General features: G+C 32.8%; 1 pseudogene; it reads left to right on the top strand.

Moving 5' to 3' along the window:
* Positions 1-5,283: 5,283 nt before the first annotated feature.
* Positions 5,284-9,001, top strand: part of LOC106468773 — a 50,036-nt pseudogene continuing 46,318 nt past the window's right edge.

Raw genomic sequence — 9,001 nt, 5'->3', positions numbered from 1 at the left:
AGTAGCTAGTCAACGACCACTTGTCGTTGACTAGCTACTCATTGATCCAGTAGGTGCAGTCGTACACTTGTACGACTGCACCTACTGCATCAATGAGTAGCTAGTCAACGACAAGTGTACGACTGCACCTACTGCATCAATGAGTAGCTCGTCAGCTTTCCATCTCCCAAAATGAATCTCTGCCGAACTAGTTACAATGAAATCTAATTAGATATGAAGTAAAAAAATACACCTGAATTCAACAAGTAAGCTCTTTGTCCAGCATTACCTTTGTTCTCTCACATCATTGGTTGGCTGTATCGTTCATATAATGCTAAACTCAGCCAGCAAAGGACATTACTGTACTAGTCCTTTCAACTAGGATGCTATATATTACTGCAATATTCTCTTGGGCAGAAACTTTATCCACTATAAAGAACAAAGAAAAAGATAACAAGTAGAACAAAGCAATCTCAAAAACTTTTTGGGCCAGGTGTTGCCACAATTACACCATGGAAACTAAATAACTGATTAATGTTTAAAATATCTATGTTACTAAAGCAGGTACAAAACATGTGATCTGCTTGCACATCACCATTTTCCTCCCTTCTCTGTATCAGGCTTGTCCCAAGCTGATAATTAAACGTAACTTTATAGCCAGTAAATTTTAAACTCGCAACATCGTTAAGAATCATGTTGACTTTTCTTTGTTCCTAAGAGCACATACTCGCCAAATGGGCAACATTAAATACAAAATCAAACCCTTGCAAAATGAAATACAATAAAAGACAACCATTTAACGCTTAAATACATAAAATATTCGTCAACATAGAGAAGACACGCAAGTACACACTTATAAAGACAACAGTACTCTCCAACAAAGATAATAACATGGTATAACAAAGAGAACTTTAAATTCATTACATATAATAAACTACTTTAATAAAGATTACTTACCCCCTTTAGAAAGGGGTAGTCAAACACACTAAACAATAAAATAACTAGCAGAAACACCGCCCGACAGGCAATTGTTTGTGTTAGTAATTATTAATCGTAGTATTCATATCTCAATGAAAAATATTTTAAAAAGTGAACATTTTTTTTAAAAAAGGATTTTTCTGGGAAGTACTGCACGGGAAAAGTGTTCGGACCGTGCTCATATAAACTGTAATGTTTATATATATATATTAAAAGTGCTATCCTTTATTGAAAAAATAACAGTTATTTAAGAACTCCATTATTTTAGTACTATATTTACAAATTATATCAACAAAGACACATAATCAAACCCTCACATACAGTCCTGTTCTTGTTATAAGGAGAGTACTTTTATTTAATATTGTGTTCTGTGTTAATGAAATGGCTGTCGCACATATCGTAGTTATTTTTCAAGGGTCTGAATCTTGGATGCCTAAAGTGTGAATGTTTTTGTTTGTGATGCTATTCAATAGATGGCGCCATATTGTATTTATTATTTCGGTCCATACATAGATACATATATACATGCTATGTCCATTATGGTAAGAAACAAAAAAAAAATGTCAAAACGTGATAGCCAAGTGTAACGTTGCTTCTACTGGATCAGTGAATAACTCAGTAGCTTTCTATCCATCAAGATGTCACGATGAAAATCAAGTAAAACTGAACTAAGAAAGCATACCTAAGCTCAGTAGGTGAACTTTGTCAAGTCAATAACATCACCTCGTCACCTTTGTTCTGTCACATCATTGGTTGGTTGTGTCAATCAAACAACAGAAAAAACGCCCAACAAAGGGTATTTCAGTGCTAATACTTACCATAATATCCTTTTAGGCAAAAGAAACATTATCTACAATAGAAAACAAAATAACAAGAACAAGGAAATTTAAAAACTTTCCGAATCATACGTTGCCACCATTACAGCTTGGAGACTAAACAAATTCTATCATTAAAGCAGATCCCCCCTCCCCCAGTGGCATAGCGGTATGTCTGCGGACTTACAACGCTATAACTCGGGTTTAGATACCCGTGATGGGCCTTTTATGTAGCTTTGTGCTTAACTACAAACTAACTAAAGCAGATATGATGTGTTTGCATGTTGCATTATTTTACATGTCTACAAAATAACATTTGATAATCCTTGATGACTTAGTATCTGAAATAGTAATGTATTATGTTTCAGTATCAACCTAGTATTTTCAAACACTTAATGTTACATGAGTGGTCCTTTACAGGTGTAACATTATCGTTATATACCATAGTTATAATAAATTATATAAATTGACTAAAATCACGAGTGGTCAAGTATAACAAATTCCAGTGATCTAATGACTAAGCAGCTGGCACAAGAGAGTGATCACTTGTCATTGATTAGAATCACCAGTTGTCAAACATGATTAGCTGCAGTGATTAAATAGGTAAGCAACAGGCAATTGCATAAGTGGGCATTGTTCAGGAATGCGATCACTAGAAGATTATGCTAGTTATGTATGAAATTGTAATTATATGCATTTCTAGTATATTGTTACGACTCCGTTCGTTAGTTAATTTTCCGTAAAAATTATTTCCGAAGAAACTTTAGCGATACAAGTCCTTTCTTAAATAAAACTGGTTTATTCTTTCTGAATACAACTTTGCGATACACTTAATTTCAACAGTCGCTCTTTAACAAACGCTATAATTCACAACGAACGTCTCACGTGCTCAACTCAACAATACTCTGACCGCAGTTCAATTACACATTGTTCCCGTCGCTTCTTGGCCGGTCTTATATATACAAGACTACACCATATCTAGTAGTCTCCCGACGCTTCATGAACGTTCTAGAAGCGCGTGGCGTGTTACTAGCGTCACGTGACCTCCGCTGTCGTAACAATATTTTATTTTCATATATTAAGTAGAAGTTAAGTAATTAGATACATCATGTTGTAATGCTGGGCTTTACTACATTATTTCCATTCCTTTAAGTTTACAAGTTAAGATCACAATGTTATATTTTTTTCGTTTCTCTATAGTTCTCCAGCTCAAGCAATTTACTAATCTTGGCTTTCCCCAGAGGTTCATTGGATCAAGTGTAGATTAGGCACCTTCTTGTCTGTTTCTCTTGCAGGAATAACAACGTGCTTTTTAAATAGCATGTCAAGTTTTTCTTGTCAGTGAATCAGACAGTAGACAGAGGTGGACTCGCCCATGATCTTCACTGCCTGATGGCAAAATGATCTAACAGGCACTAGTCACTGTTTTCTTATTGCAGAAACTCGAGATTTTATTGCCATATTTAAAACAGTGTTGGTGCCTGGGAGAGCAGATATGTCAAAGATTTTCCACAGACTTTTCCTAGATTTTACCAAATGTTAAGCAGGATTTGCTTTAGAAATTATCTTGGCATTTTAGGAGAATTCTCAATTGATGTTTGTCAGTTTTGCGTATAGTTTACTATTACTAAGTTTCCACAGGTTACTTAAAGAGATTTCAGCTAGATTAGTGAGAACTCTTAAAGTTCTTAACTTCCTCTGTGATAACAAGGTCAGTGTATTGTTTTCATATAGTTTTACTTTTTGAGAGTGTTTCAAGTATCCCATTGAGTATAAAGTTAACTTCTACTTTTATTTATACTGGCTGGTGGATTTGCTCATAAGTTTAGTAAGAGTGTAAAATTAGCCTATGAGTGAGCAGTGGATTAGTTTAGTGTTTTTAGCATTATTTTCTCTTTCTCTCTCTTTTTATTTTGTATTAGAGCTAACTCTGTAGATTCACATTAACCTTGGGTACACTATCTCTTACGACAAGACTCATTTGTTTGCTAGTTTAAGTTACAGGCAGAAGTAAATGTGCTAATATGGTCTTTTGGTTTAATAAAGACTTCGACACTTCAGCTAACCACACTGTTCTTTTTTTTTAACACGTACATGATCACTTGCCTGTTGTAATCGGTGGTATAGACTTAAATTGTATTAAATGATATTGTTGTTTGTACTGTAAACAATGGTGACTTTTATTAAACATTAGTACAATCTGTGTCCTGTCTCATTATTTGTGGCCCAACTATCACACTCGTTGGGAAATACATTGGCATACCACATACATGCACCTCTTATTTTTGTATGGGCTAGGACTTTTCTGCTTTGTCAGAAGTCTTCAAGGTACCACAATGTCAAAAAGAAAACACATAAGAAATCAGTACAAAAATCCTAAAGGATAAACGGTACAATAAGGCTGTGAAGCAAAATAAAATAATTGAAATCCTAACGCTATTTGCACAATAATCACTTTGTTCAATTATATAGACGTAGGCCATAATCCAGTATTTAGGGACCACTGAAGTTACTGTTTCTGTATGCGAGACATGGCTGCCTATATATATATATATATCTATATATCTAAATGAGATCTAGATAGGATTGACCAAATGATTTTTTGTGGTATTTAGAAGAAGAAGAAGGGGTAAGTTAGAAATAATAATAAGTATTATTATCATCATTACTGTACTAAATATCAGTGAGGAGTCAATATATTTTAATTCATTGTCTCCGAAAATCTTGGAGCAAGGCCCTATATATATATGTGTGTGTGTGTGTGTGTGTGTAATTGAACACATTTTATATTGACGTTTAAATGGACATACCTCCTTATTGGTACAACGACTAATGTAAAAATAAACTTACTTGTACAAGTTCACTGCTATTGAAATTACGTAGTGAATATACGCGACAACTCACATTGATCCAAATACTTCACGGAAACTAAAATCTTCAATAAATGACTGATTCACTGTTAGTTTACAGAAACACTAACTCTTACTTGAATCTTGTCTGAATCTTTCCAGTATGTTTGGGAAATATATTCTGTAAAATAATTGGAAAAAATATTTCACAACTATTTCGCCCCCAGTAAGTTAACGGTTGATCTAAGGACTTATAATATTAGTAATCTGGTTTTGATACGTGCTGTTCTCGCACCACAGATATTCCATTGTGTAGCTTTGCGCTTAACAACAAACACGACTCTTTTCTAGCTAAATCAACTAATTAAAATATTTAAAGGGAGACTGCATGATAATCGGTGATGATTTAACAGAGTAGGATAATTTTATTTGCATAATAAAGCTGACTTCAAATATATACAAAAGTCATTAGAAAAACGTGTTTTTAGACAGTTATGACGAACAGGGCCAGAAGATTATGTTATAATTTCATATCTAATATTTTTAACAGCATATGAGTGCACGTCACAGGGAGATGCGCAAATTCTTGAGGGCGCTGTGAAGATTGTAAATTACAAGAATATTATTAGCGAGAAAAAACGTCAGGTAAATTTAAGTTAAAAAATCTAATTGATTAAATGGTAAAGGTAGGATTATTGTGTACGTTATTCATTTTCTTCTTCTCATGGCAATTATAAGTTGATTTTAGCTTTGCTGGCGTCTGTATTTCTATTTAATATAGGGTTTTAATACGTAGATTTGAAGAAAAAAATACGAATATTAACATTCAAAACAATATCTGAAAATGAAACTAGTAAAACTGAACCGTTAAAGTCATACACAACACAGTATTGTTAGTAATTAACTTCTAGACTTGGCATAACATTAATCAGTACATTATAATTTATAAATCAATACCTTTTTAGCATTACATTTTATAACAGTACCGAGGCAATTCAATCAAAACAAGAATCGCAGTGAGCTACTAGTATTAGTACTCGGTAGTAGTTGTGTTAATACAAATTCATACTTTATCATTTATGTGTAGGCCTAAGTGTAACACTAACTCCTAAGTTCTAGTACAATATTTAGTAATAATAGTAATTTCAAGTAAAATGGTAATGCACTTTGTAAATTAAGTACCCTGTTTTGTACTGTGTTAGCAATAATATTAATACTAATAATATTTAATGCAGTTTCACAGGTGATAAGTAGGGAATCATGATTAACAGAGAAAGACCTAGTGTCACTGTCAGTAGTGGTAATATTATAACGAGTATCGTAATAATAATATACCATTACTATAATTATTATAATATTAATAGTCTAATGTGTCTAGATTCTAGCAAAGTAATCTGTGAATGTAATGAAGATAATTAAGCAGTCAGGCTTACTAGTGATAACTGATTAACTAGCAATAGGAAGTATAATTTATAATACCAATACTATTAGGTAAAATAGACTAAAAAATATGACTATTTGGTAGTTGCAGCTTTTCTAAATTATAAAATTGTATTAGAGCATCATTTGCATTTGGAAAATGTAACTGGTGGATTCATTCAAGGGTCTGTTTTCACACCTTGGTTAAACTATTTAGTAAGGGTAAGCAGTAAGATTTTGAAATTGGCTGATTAGTTATAAGAAAACCATGGAATTCTTTGGAGGTACTCTTTAATTTGAGAATAATGGTGATATTAAACTACTGGGCAAAGCTGATATTTTAAAAAATGCTTCCACTATGCAGAAGGACTTTGACAGTCTTGCTGATTGGTTTAGTCTTTGGAAAATGAATTTCAAGTTTAAGGTTCAGAAATTTGGAAACACATTTTATTGTGTGATAAAAATATGAGTGAGAAGAATTGGTTGGAATGACCAATAAAAGCCTCAAACCGGACCTTAGTGGTACCAGAGGAGTTGGACTTTTGCATTTTCTTATTTATATGAATAATATTTAAAGAAGCATAATTTAGTAAATCGGTGACGTCTGCAGATGAAATTAATCTTTTGGAAATTTCAGGCTGTATTGAATATGTTGAAGTATTACAGAATGAATTGGATCAATGGTCAAGTTGGATAGATATTTGGAGAATTGCCTTTAATTATAGTAATTGCAAGCTAATGCATTTGGGGCATCATAATTTGGGTCACACATTTAATATACATGGAAATCCAATCAGTATGGGTATACGTACAAACATAGTGATTACAAGTAAAAAATACAAAACACTAGTTACGCCTCCCTTGGAATACTGTTTATAGTTTTGTTCTCCTTATTTAACAAAGGATATTGAATTAAGGAAAAGTTAAATGCAGAAGTGAATTACTTAGCAGAATCCAAGTCTTAAACGAAAGATTATCAAAGCTAAACTTAAAGGAACAGGTGAGGTAGTTGGACCTGTGAAATAGGTTTCAGGTTAAACATGTTAGAGATGGGTCCATTTAAACAGGCTAGGTGATAAGGTGTTTTATAGCATAACAAATTATATAACAGTTTTTAAGATAAGTTTGTCAGATTCAAACATAGTATTAGTTGCTATTATTTCACTGTTATTGTGTTTACGAGTATCAAGAACAAAATCAGTATTTTTCAGGGCTCAAGTTGAAATGAAAGACTGATATAATGGGAATTACTGAAATTTGATCAGATTTGGGGATACTGATAGTAATTATTTTTAAATTTCAGGCTATAAGCTATTTAATAGGGATAGAATTTTTAAAAGAAAGGGGTAGGGTTTCTCTTTATATAAGGGATGTATTGCATCCTGTTAGAAATTAAAACATAAAACTCTGTGTCAAGAAGTTGAAATTATATGAGTTACAGTCTGTCGTTACAAGGGTGAAAAAAAGTTTTTTAAATGGCAGTAGTTACGAGCCACCTTATTACACAGATGGTGCCAATGAGAAATTGTATAATGAGATCAGAGCTGTTACTAATAAGGATACTAACAAAATAATTATGGCAGATTTAATTTTAAATGCTTCTGTTGGATTGTATGGAGTCAAGTATCGAGAGGGTGATGTTTCTTAAAGCCTTCAAGATGATTTTCTATACCAAATTGTCAGAGAGCTAACTGGAGATGATACAGTTTTAGATTTATTGATAACTACTAACGAGGATTTGGTCGTAATGAGTTGAAGTAGAAGAATGATCATTACATAATTAGATTTGATATTTTATTATGCATTGAGCTGAAAAGAAATGAAATTTCAGTTTCCAATTTCCAGAAAGCCAACTTTAAGGGCAAGAGACGAAATTTTTTAGTAGTGAATTGGGATAATTAGTTGAAAGGTGATATGGGAAAGAATTGGAAAGTTTTAAAAATAAATTGTTTTAAATTCTAGATAGGCATTTTACTAAAAAAAAGTCATAAAGGAGAAAGGATGGTAGATGTATAGAACAATAGGATGGCTATGAATTTGGTTTTAAAAGAAAAAATCCTAAAGGCTTTTTCAGAAACAGCTGGTTGGTAATGGCAAAAGTAACATTATCTTCAGTGGATCAGGAAAATAGTTACAAACATTTGTACAAGGTATAAAATAATGTAAAGTAAGTCTTGGTTTATTGGCTGTGTGTGTGGTGATGGATTTGAGTACATCTTAATTCTGTAATAGTTAGCATGCTGGGAAAACCTTGGAAGTTGGAGGTTAAAGCCACTGACACACAACATGGCTCTTCCAATCTGAAAACACTATCTCACACTTAACACACCAGGGTAACAGATGAGCCATGCATTACACAAATGGTATTCACCATCTGTTTAGATGTCCTTCCAGTGTGGAACAATACAACAGTATGTTGATGATCACCAATACGTGTATCAGGATATAAGAAATCTCATGCTAGCGCTTTGAAACGAATGCTTTGACCAAATGAGTTACAGATTTCAAGTCCCATGTAGACAACTCTCCATCCTGACCACTACAAAAGATTATCTTAACATTGTTGTAGTAGCAGAAGGAAATTAAAGATGAAATCGTAAGAATTAGAGGAAATAGGTATACAAGTTACAGAAGCCCAAGTTCAGCCTGGTGATTAGATAAAAACTTTTTTCCATGAAGAGAGATTAACTTGAGGGATGGTTGGCCAGATGATGCTATATATGCTGGTAGATGGATGATTTTATGAATGTAAATAGTTATATTAAGGCTGGGCTAATTTCTTTGTTGTGTAACGATGATGAACTAAATGACCTTTCACCTAAACTTGTTTTATTTGCATAAAGAGTTTAAAATAGTACCTGACACTTTGAGTTTAAGGATTTGAATAGAAAATTTATATGGAGAAAAAAAAAACAATGATTATGACTAAAGTAAAATATATATATATATATATATATATTT

Source organism: Limulus polyphemus, unplaced genomic scaffold (genome assembly GCF_000517525.1).
Source record: "Limulus polyphemus unplaced genomic scaffold, Limulus_polyphemus-2.1.2 Scaffold3157, whole genome shotgun sequence".
In the NCBI taxonomy this organism is placed as follows: Eukaryota; Metazoa; Arthropoda; class Merostomata; order Xiphosura; family Limulidae; genus Limulus; species Limulus polyphemus.
The sequence above is the reverse complement of the archived record's forward strand: the minus strand, read 5'-3'. Positions and strand labels throughout refer to the sequence as shown.